Source organism: Drosophila serrata, unplaced genomic scaffold (genome assembly GCF_035046125.1).
Source record: "Drosophila serrata isolate PLE 108 unplaced genomic scaffold, ASM3504612v1 contig_67, whole genome shotgun sequence".
Classification (NCBI taxonomy): Eukaryota; Metazoa; Arthropoda; class Insecta; order Diptera; family Drosophilidae; genus Drosophila; species Drosophila serrata.
The window spans coordinates 8,130-19,319 of NW_028256965.1; the positions used below are offsets into that span (position 1 = coordinate 8,130).

Here is an 11,190-nt window from a genome sequence, read left to right on the forward strand (position 1 = left end):
TTAACCTCTGTGACCTTTTGTTCTTTTGGGTTCTCAAAAACTTCCGCTTCTTCAATAACTATCAACTCATTGCAGTGTATGAAACCTTTGCACGCATAAAATTTGTGTTCGGTGTCTTTATTGGGAATGTTGCTGGGTATTGTGTTAAGTTTGAGAAGTTTGTCAGTTTGGATTTGGTTTATTGTTGCGTTCTATTAATTGACACTGGTAAATTCAGTTCATGTTGTTCGGGGCTATAGTACTTGGGAGAATTCAAGAAAGACACAACCGTACTGCAGAACTGCAGAAATATTATATATGGGCTATTTTTCAGAAAGGTTCACCGCGGCCAAAAAATTAAAAGTTCTTAAAAACGAGTATTTTTAACATGGTTACATAAAAAATTGGTCTGATTGATAAAGATTAAAAAAATATTTAATTTTTTAAAATAAATTTCGAAATAATCGATGTCAAAAACGCAATTTATGTTATTTAAATAAAAAAAGTCATAAAAAAGGCATAATTTGTTTTGATGCCAATCTCTTAAACAAAAGCACTTTATAAAAGGAATTCCATGCACTAAAGTTAAAGTAGGTGAAATGAAAATTAGATTGATCGATCCAAGTAAAACTGTTCAGAAAAGGCCATACCGATTAAGTCCATGCGAGCGAGATTTAGTTCGAGGGAAAATTGAGGAGCTTTTGAGGTGTAATATAATAAGGCCAAGCTGTTCACCTTATGCAAGCCCTATACTGTTAGTTAAAAAAAAAAAAAAAATGGTTCAGACAGACTCTGCGTTGACAATAGAGAGCAGATACAGAGCAATTCAAACACAGTGGCTGATAAATATCCGCTGCCACCTTTACAGGATCAAATAAATAGACTTCGAGGAGTTAATTATTTTACGTGTCTAGATATGGCCAGTGGATACTACCAAATTCCTATGGATGCTGATTCTATAGAGTGCACAGCATTTGTGACGCCAGAATTTGTGAATTTGTGCCATTCAGGCTTAGAAATGCGCCTTCCGTTTTTTAACGATTAGTAATCCAGGCGCTAGGAGATTTAGCGAATTCTTATGTTATCGTCTATATGGATGATATTATGATAACTGCCACAACATTAGAGGAAGCTTTTGAAAGATTGGAGATTGTTTTAAATGTTCTGACAGAGGCTGGATTTTCGTTTAATATTACAAAGTGTTCCTTCCTGAAAACATCGGTGCAATATTTAGGCTTAAGTGTCAGTGCTGGTCCAGTGCAGTCCAAACCCTCAGAAAATTGTAGCGTTAACAGCCCTTGTTCCTCCACAATCTGTAACATCACTTAGACGATTTATTGAATTAGCATCGTATTTCCGGCAGTTTATTAGGGGTTTTCGCAGTTAATGAAACCGTTATATTTCTTAACTTCTGAGAAAAATAAATTTAATTGGAAAGCAGAACATGAGCAGATACGGAAGAAGGTTATTTCTATACTTACTGATGAGCCAGCTCTTGTTATTTTTGACCCAAATTATCCAATTGAACTGCATACAGATGCAAATTGCAGTGGCTACGATGCATTTTTATTACACAGAATTAATAACAAACCCCAGGAAATAGAATATTTTAGCAAAACAACTTCACCTGCAGAGTCAAGATATCACTCGTATGAGTTAGAAACCTTAGCGGTCGTAAACTCCATTAAACATTTTCGACATTATTTGTTGGACAGGAACTTTACAGTTTTTACCGACTGTAACTCATTGAAGGCGTCAAGAAATAAGCAAGATTTGACTCCTAGAACACAGCAATGGTGGGCCTTTTTGCAGTCATTTACATTTGTTATCAATATAGAGAAGGGAAAAGAATGGCACATGTTGACTTTTTGTCGAGAAACCCTATCGCACCAGGGTCCTTTGCTGTAAAAGTAGTTGAAGAGAAGAGAGTTAACTTGGCTGAAATTTCAAGTAATTAGCTAATTGCTAAACAACGTCGAGACTCAGATATAGCCGAAATAGTAAACAAATTAAAAGACTTTTCTTTTGCTGAAGATATTGCGAAAACTTATGAACTAAGGGCAGAAATTCTCCACCGAAAAATTCAGAGAAATGGCAGAACTCGTTGTTTACCAATTTTGTTCTGATCAGAAAATAAATTAGCATTTGATTGCCACCGGTGCTAGTCGAGCTAATGGCCAAGTGGAACGAACAATGAGCACGTTGAAAAATATGTTAACGGCGGCTGAAACGGGTATACACTCTTGGCAGGATGTGCTAGGAGAGGTGCAGTTAGCAATTAATTGTACAACTTACCGAGTGACGAAGGCAAGTCCTCTAGAAATGTTATTGGGAAAAGTATCAAGGCCGTTAGGATTACTTCCACCTTGTGACATAGAAAACGAAGTTGACCTGTCAAACGTGAGAGCGCAAGCTGAAAAGAATGTTGTATCTACAGCAGTGAATGATAAAGAACGGTTTGATAAAAGTAAGGCGAAAGTACGTAGACACAATGTTGTAGATTTTGTTTTACTAAAAAACGAGGAAAGGCATCAAACCAAGTTGAGTCAAAAATTCAAGGGGCCTTTCCAAATAACAGAGTATTAGAGGGTGACAGGTACGTTTTAAAGTCAATAATCAGTAAACGAACTTATAAGAATGCGCATGAAGATTTAAGAAAGTTACCAGAAGGGGAAGTACCCGAAGAGCTGAATGTGTTTGATGACTATAATAATGAAAATAATGAGAATATTGAGAATGTTGAAAATGTTGAAGTTATTGACGAAAGAGAAGTGCCCAAATAAGGGTGGCAAAGATATGTTGTACTGCTGGCCAAAGGAAATGGCAGAGTAATTGGATGGTGTAATGTAAGCACAAAAATGAAATGTTTGAAAAGAGAATGTAAAGAGACAGTATCGTGGCCTGAGTGGATGATAATGAGATAATGTAATATTAATGTAAGCACAAGTGGAAAATAAGCTGATGTTTGTTTTGATCATGGCGTGTGGTGCATTAGATATTTGGAATATTGAATTGAGTTAAAGAATTGGATTAAAGAAAAAAAAGAAGAAGTCTGTATGTGTGAACATGAAACATAATTTTTGAAAACCTGAAGTATTAAAGAAACCCAAACAGAATGGTAATGTTTATGCTAAAGTTTGTTTTAAGAAAGTTTGATACTATTTTGATAAGTTGACATTAGTTAAGAGAAGTAAATAGGATTACTAGAAATATTTGTTTAAGTTAATAAATAAAAAAAAAAAATAAATAAATGAATGAAAAGGGGGCAAAAGAGAAACGTTCAGTTACTTATACACGAGGTCGTGTTAGAGTCAGTATGGCCGTGTTGGCGAATGGATATACCATTCGTATACCAGAGTATGCAGAATGCTAGTTCCTGGAAAGTTTGTCTTACGCGGAAGTTTGGCATTCTTGGTTCTCTTCTTTGATTGGTCCTCTTCGTTCGTTGTGGCGCGACACAGCTGCGCTGTCAGTTCCCTTTTTCATAGGAATCGTTATAGCGGGGCGGCAGCGTCGCGTCGCTGTCGCCGTGTGTGGTTCGAAGGCAGAACGATCGGACAGTCTTCAGCGATCGTCAGCCAGGAAAGTCGAAACTCACTCCGCTCGAAAATGGAACGCGACCACGAACCGACATATACTTTATATGGTCGGAGGTGCCTCCTTCAATGCGTTGCAAACTTCTGACTGAAATTATAATACCCTGCAAGGGTATAAAAATAACTACTTAACATTTTAAAGTCAACCCAAATACATTATTAAAATTTATTGTATTACAATTTTTTATTACTCTTCGCTGAAATCGAGCTTAAACTGTTTTCTTGGAAATGCAAGTTTTGTTTTTGTCGCTTGTGAATGCAGTACATTTTAGTGAATATCTTAAAACGACACTTCGCATTTTACTCTCCATCCAAATTTGATAGACTTGTTTTAATGATAGTTAGGCTAAGATTCTTCGGTGCAACTCCGAATTATTCTCCTTGTCGTTAAAAATTTGACCATTCACTACGAAAATATAAACAAAGATGGCAAGGAACGCGTGAAAATTGAAAAACGTCAATGTTCAAAGGACGCTACAGAAACGCTTGGGAGTTTTCCGGTATATTCTAGCGCCAAATTGTCTTGAATTGCTACCATTTTTTATATAAAATCCTATTTTGGGGGCAATTTCTCGTCATCTTATTTTAATTTAGCGCCAAAATATATTCCCGGTATCTACATGTTTTCAGAAAATGTTGGTTGGTTCAGCAGAAGCCACTTTAACCAGCTTGGTTTATATTTTGAATGAGTCACCGCATCGATTAGTAATTGCAGGTTCATATTTAGGAAAAATCTTAACTGTGTCACACGGATGGATTCTGTTTGAAGACAGTATTATTCATACTAGGTCGAAATATTTAAGCAACGGTTTGACTGAGATTCGAGACCCTAAGTGACTTAACAAATTTATTCAATTGTCACCAAGGGCTTTTTAATTTAATTAACTATGATAACATATTTAGGGGATTCCCTATACGACTAAATCGTTACGTTTAGAAAAACATGATCACCAATCAGTGATCAAGTGTATTCTGCTCAACGTTTATGATACATTACGCCGTCCTAAAAATAATCGGCAAAAATAAAAACTAAAGTTATTGTCCAACTTCCCCCCCAACAATTAAATGATTTTGTGTATAAGAAAAAAACTCAGAACATTCTAAAACATTCCTTAAAGTGTCCAAGCAATAGGTTTTGATCAGACACCTAATAAAATAATTTGATACTTAATGTGGCCCCTTAAGAAACAGGTGTTTAAGATTTATTTCTGCATTGCCTCAATCACAACATTGTATTTGTGGCTAAAGAAAACGAAACAATAAACAAAGAAATTAAAATAAATAAATAAATAAATGATATCTGATTATTATAGAAAAAAAAAGGATTTATCCTTATCGATATTTTAACCATCCATATATTGGGTTGGCAAGAAAGTCATTTCGTTTTTTTTTAGTAATCGTTTTTAATATAATTTATTTACGACTAATCGAGCACCAGGGTCACACTTTTTAGTATCTTTTTAAAGCTTATAGTCTTAGGTACTATCGACGAAAATTTGGTAATTATTCGATAACATTTGTGGAAACTATAGCAAATTAAACATGGAGGACCAAAGTTAGCATTTTCGGCATATTTATAAAAAGCGGTCAAAGCTCGCGAAAAATTGTGCGAAGTGTATGGTAAAGACGCCATTAGTGATCGCCAATATCAGCGCTGGTTTGCTAAATTCATGCTTAGAGATTTTGGAGTTAAAGACGCCCCACGTTCTGGTCGACCATCGGCCATCATCTTTTAAAATATTGAAAAAAACGACATGACTTTCTTGCCAACCCAATAATTCATTAGTATCGCGAAAAAGTAGCATACTATTTTGAAGATATTTTTTTTTACTGATTATGATGGATGAAATCTTGTATCATGATCAGTGATCATACTCGTTCTGTCATAACTGTGAGCACCATGGGCAGTGCGACTATACTCTTTAAGTGAGGGCGGCTGGAAGCAGGTCCCCAGTCGAGGTTCGACCGGGGATGCTGTCTAATTGTAGTGGGGCGGGCAAGTCTTTAAACAGCCTCCCCTCAACTCAGGCAGCTTCCCAGGACCAGGCAACCCTAGGTCGTAAGTTGCCTTGCCGCAACTTGATTAAGACTCAATCTTCCTTAAAGCCACTCGACAAGGAGGTGGATAAGCTCACGAAATTCCAGAACAACACCTTCCGAAAGACAAGTTAGATATCATTCTCAAAGAAGCAGTACCCACCGTGGTAGACAAAAGAACTGAGCGATCTCAGAAGAAGAGCGCAAAAGTATTTCAACGAAAGCTAAGTAACCCTGGAATGGGAAAGGCCAAGAAAGATTCCTGGCAAAGCTACTGCGAGTTAGTTGAAGACATAAAGGACACGGCGAGATTAAGCAAGATGCTCGACAAAGGGCGCGCAAGTGCCCTCCCTTATCAACAGAGCAGACGGTACTGCTATAACGACAATAAAAGGGGAGGGGGGGGGGGGGTACATCATTACCATGGAAAGAATCCAGTCGGCAATATATTCTTTTGTTAAATTAAAAAGCCCGGACTCTGACGGCATAATACTGGCACTACAATAATCAGCCAAGGAAATCATCTGTAGATGGCTAAAAGCCATTTACAAAGCTTGTATAAGACCGGCGCACATCTTGCTCTTGTGGAGGGAAGTGAAAGTCATCTTCATACCAAAACGAGTCAGAAGGGGGCACATCGTAGCAAAGGAATACATTCCGATAAGCCCCACCTCCTTGGCCCTGAAGACACTAGAGACATCGACTATCGGATGCGCAGCACGCGTACCGAAAGGGCAAGTCAACAGAAACAGCACTTGTACATCATATCGAGAAGACACAACAACACAAGCAATACACGACGGATGCCTTCCTAGAAATCGAACGCGATTTCAATAACGCGAATCCCGATTCCATCCTGTGCTCCTTTAACTTGCTAGGTGTTGAGAGAGGCATCAGAGACTGAATCGTGGTTATGCTAAAGATCAGGACGATCACAGCCGAACTGAGTGGCACTTACCTCACGCGGACTGTGAAGAGTGGCACACCCCAGGATGGGGTTCTATCGCCCCTACTCTGACTTATAAATATGAACGCCATATTGGTAAACCTATGTAAATATGGGTGGCATCAAAGCAGTGGCATACGCAGACGATGTGGTGCTGCTAGTATCAGGACCCAATCCTGAAGTGAAATAATGACAGGTGCGCTGAGTCACTTAAACATAAGGGCAAAAACTTGCGGACTAAGAATCATCCCCACTAAAACAGAACTGATGCTCGTCACAAGAAGTACCAAGATACCAGTTTTTAACATGCCCAGCGTACATGGCATGGAGTTAAAACTAGCGGAGTAGGCCAAATTTCAAGGAGTGATACTAGAAAAAAGCAAAAAAAAAGGGTTAGAAAAGCAAGCATTGATTTCAACTCCTGCAGGAAAATGTTTGGAGACAAATGGAAACTACACCCAAAGATTTTTGTATGGTCCTACACAGCAGTGGTATGACCAATACTAACAAACGGGGTCCTAGTATGTGGCCGACACTAACTAGGGCATACAACAGATTGAAGCTGACACGGATACAACGAGTAGCGAGGGCGGGCCGTGGGAGTAATGTGCTCACGGCCCGCGGCTGCCCTTGCTATCCTGAATATTTTGCCGATAGAACTGTTCGTAAAGGACCTTGCAGCGAAGAGCACAGTTAGATTTAAGGCAAGCAATTGCTAGAAGGAATACGGCTTGGCAAGATACTTGAAAGCATCAGAATAAAGACAAACGAAAAAGCGGACTACATGACCGCGGAGTTAAACTTCTCGAACGCATTCTCGACCTCGACAAAGTGGCAGTAGAGAACGAAGTGTTCCTCTACACCGATGGCTTCAAGATAAGCTGTGGCGTAGGGGCTGAGGATCTACGTTGTAGCAATCAATCTTCGGAAGCAGCCGAACCCTCCATACGCCGAGAGCTCAGAGACACCAAAGTACGGATCTACTCAGATAGCCAAGTGTCTATCAAATCCATAGCTGCCGTGAAAACAAACTCAGTGCTAGTGACAGAATGCAAGATGGCCCTTAATAGACTTGCTGAGAAAAATGAGGTACAAGTAACCTGGGTACCGGCACACAACGAGATCTCAGGGAACAAAAAGGCAGACAAACTAGCTCATGCAGGCTCGGCAGGGCTAAGTACGGACATTGAACTACCGATTTCCCTAACCGCGATCCAGACAAGGATCCATGACAATTTCAAACAGACAACCAATAAGAAATGGTGTTTAAATTAGGTGTATGATTTTACTTTTCGTTCAGAAAGATATTCCTAAGTTTAATTTAGTAGTTCTTAGGGTAGCTAATAAGTTTGAGGGCGGTAAAAGTCCGAAGAGGTTGGTCCTAAGTTTATGATAGTTTATGATATGTTTCACTAGTAGTTCCCCCCCACTGTTAGAACAGTTTTGCCGTCTTTCGCCGTTTAGTATGTGCTTGTGTGTGAGTTTTGTGTGTCCAGTTTTTAATCGAGTGATAATGGCGCATTTCTTCTGTCGCACGACGCAGGATATTTGGTTGCCTTTTTTTTCCAGGGTCAAATTGTTTATACCAGTGGATAAATGACGACCAGTCTTCCAATTCGATGTCGAGCTGTACCTGTTTGATATTTTTCCAGATGTCCAGCTGTACTTCAGGTATAATTGTATGGCACGGAGCCCGTCTGGCTAACTTTGCTTTAGAAATGTACAATGCTTTTTCGGCTAACTCGTTTCTAGACATTCCCATATGCGCTGGGACCCATAGTAGCTAAATGTTGGGACTATTTTGTATGCAGAGGTGACGAATTTCACATAAAAGGTTGCAGTAATTGTAGAAGTTTTGGACCCCTTGCAGGGTTGAAAGACTACCACTGTGAAAGAGGTTGTGGCTTTTGACTTAGATCCGTCCGTATAGAACCATTTCCGATCAGAGTAGTTGTCGGTAACTTCTTGAAGTAGCTGCTTAAACTATGTGCCTGGTGTCCTAGATTTTTGCAGAACATGGATTGAAGTGTCAATGGTCGTGGAGCGAAATTTCCATGAGGGATGACTTTATTCCATCGGTAAGGCTTTTCAATATTGTATCTCTTCACAAACTGTATACATTGAACTTTGAATTGCCTTCGATGCTTCAGTCCCACGTCGTAGTCCTTGCAAAGAATGGAGTTCGTTGAGCACATGAGTTTTGGTATCAGCTTAAAAGTGGTTTGGGTTACTCTGGTTTTAATATCCGGTAATTCGGCTTCGGCCAAGAAGCATTTCTTTGGGGTCGTTGGAATGGTGCCAATACTCCGTCTCACAGCAGCGTGATAAGGAGGTAAGATCTTATTTAGGTTAGATGGCGCACATCATCCGTAGATAGGGAGGCCATACTCGATTTTGGATAGCATCAAGGCTCTCGTCGCTTGCATAAATGTTGTGGGGTGAAATAATGAGCGCTTAGTTGTTAAGAATTTTATAATGTTAAGCCTATTGATAAGTTTTATCCTAAGTTCTATACAATGCTGTTTGAATGTGTGTCGTTTTTCGATAGTCAGGCCGAGAATTTTAAGAAATGGTACGAGTTCTATGTCTATGTTATTGAAAAACAATGATGGATATGCACAGTGTTGTTTTTTGAAAGAGTTTACATTTATTTACAGCAAGAGTAGCACCGGAAGTGTTTCCCCTATTTGGATTTCATCAAGAATATCTGTGAACTTATTGTTGAGTGAATTGGTATTCTTACATTTGCCAAAAATTATGGCATCATCTACATAGATTGAAAGGTTAATTTGCTTATATCTTAAAATGATATTATTTAAGTTTTTTGGCTAACATTTTTTCAAGAGTCTTGCTTAAGCAGAGAGAGAAATGGTCTAAAGGAAGATATTTCGTGGGTTGGTTTATTAGGTTTTAAAATTGGGATAATAATGGCGGATTTCCAGACGTGGGGGTAGGAGCCTTTACCAAGCATTTCATTGTACATTTCTAATAGGAGATACTTAGCTCCGGTCAATACTGGGAGTTTTACCTTTCGCGTACTGAAGGGCATATTCAAGCTCGCTACGGGTAAAATTAGAGTCGAAATCGGTAGCAGATGCGAACAAATTGGTTACTGTATAATCCTGCGGAGGAATTTCTACTTTGAAGGTCTTGTATTGGTGGGAGAAGTTGTCGTCCTTGGAATAGTCCGACCAGAAGTTCCCAAAAGCGTGGCAAATGTCAGTAGAGTGATGCAGCTCTTTATCTTTATATTTAATTGTTCTGAGGCTATATGAGGAGTTACCAATTAGGCGATTTAGATCGGACCATTTCTTCTTAGTAGAAGATAAAGGGCAAATATTTGATGTAAGTCGTTCAAAGGATTCTTGGCTACAAACAGATTTAGGTCGTTGGTTGAAAGAAAATTAGAGCTAACTTTGCATTCGGCGCGGTACAGATTCCAATTTGCCTTATCTATTTTAAATTTCGGAGGTGGTGGAAAGTTTTTGACATTAGTTTGCAAATGTATGTGTGTAACTATAGGATAGTGATCACTTCCATATAGAGAGTCTTTTACGGCCCACTTACAGAAAGGGAACAATGATGCGGATGCTAAAGTAAGGTCAATAGTCGTGAAGGAGTTGCGGGTAGAATGATGGGTAGCTGAGCCATCATTCAGAATAGTCAAGATTAATTTGGTAATTACCTTATCTATTTGAAGCCCTCTTGAGTTATATGAGGTTGACCCCCACATTGAACTCCAAGCATTGAAATCTCCAACATAAAGGATTGGTAAGATCCACTATTTTAAGAATTTCGTTGGCCGTCACGAGTTGGGATGGAGGTATATACGTATTGAAAATACAAATATTGGGTTGTAGGATTTCAATACCTAAAGAGCATGTACTGCCACTTCTTAATATAGGCTTATGAGGAATGTCTTTCCGAATGAGTATGCTGAGTATTAGAGATTGAGTTGTAGAAATATGCAGTAAATTGCTTGGGGGAAGCAACATTTGTAAGGTTATCTTTTATATGCGTTTCTGCAGGCAAATAACATCCGGGTTGGTAACGTTAATCAAAGGTTGTAGTTCGTGATAATTGTTAAAGTAACCATTCATGTTCCATTGTACTAGTGTAATGAACATAAATGGGACAAGAGATGGAATATTATTGCATTGAGATCTGGGATAGACGAAATTATGAATCTATATATATAAAAATGCTCGGTTCGTGTCTACTTCCTTTATAGACTTGAAAAGTTCTGAACCATTTAAGCCCCAATTTTTACACAACATGCGTTGAGGTTCCAGCTCGGTTATTGTCTACTTTAGATGTTGATAGCTTATCTGCGGTTGCGAATATATAATTTTTTTTAGCGTTTCCCCGTGACCCTACTGCTGCGCCCTCTACACGCAGCCAGCTGAATCGAAGCATTTCCTGTCAAACATTCAAAACATATTGAAAGAAGAAACTTGAAAAGTTCTGAACCGTTTAAGCCCAAATTTTTACACAACATGCATTGAGGTTCCAGCTCGGTTATTGTCTACTTTTGATGTTGATAGCTTATCTGCATTTGCGAATATATCAATTGATTTCGCGTTTCCCCGTGCCCCTACTGCTGCGCACTCTACAGGCAGCCAGCTGAATCGA

The 11,190-nt window shown here is 38.9% G+C and overlaps 1 long non-coding RNA gene across 2 annotated transcripts; it reads right to left on the minus strand.

The window, feature by feature from the left end:
• Nucleotides 1-1,321: 1,321 nt before the first annotated feature.
• Nucleotides 1,322-3,024, minus strand: LOC110182226 (uncharacterized). Of its 2 annotated transcripts, XR_015272883.1 has the most exons (3): nucleotides 2,275-3,024; nucleotides 1,461-1,881; nucleotides 1,322-1,390 (listed from the first exon to the last, which is right to left on the minus strand). It is a non-coding gene; the product is annotated as an uncharacterized LOC110182226 (long non-coding RNA). The 2 variants fall into 2 exon arrangements; XR_015272882.1 differs by having other exon boundaries at nucleotides 1,322-1,881.
• Nucleotides 3,025-11,190: the final 8,166 nt, after the last annotated feature.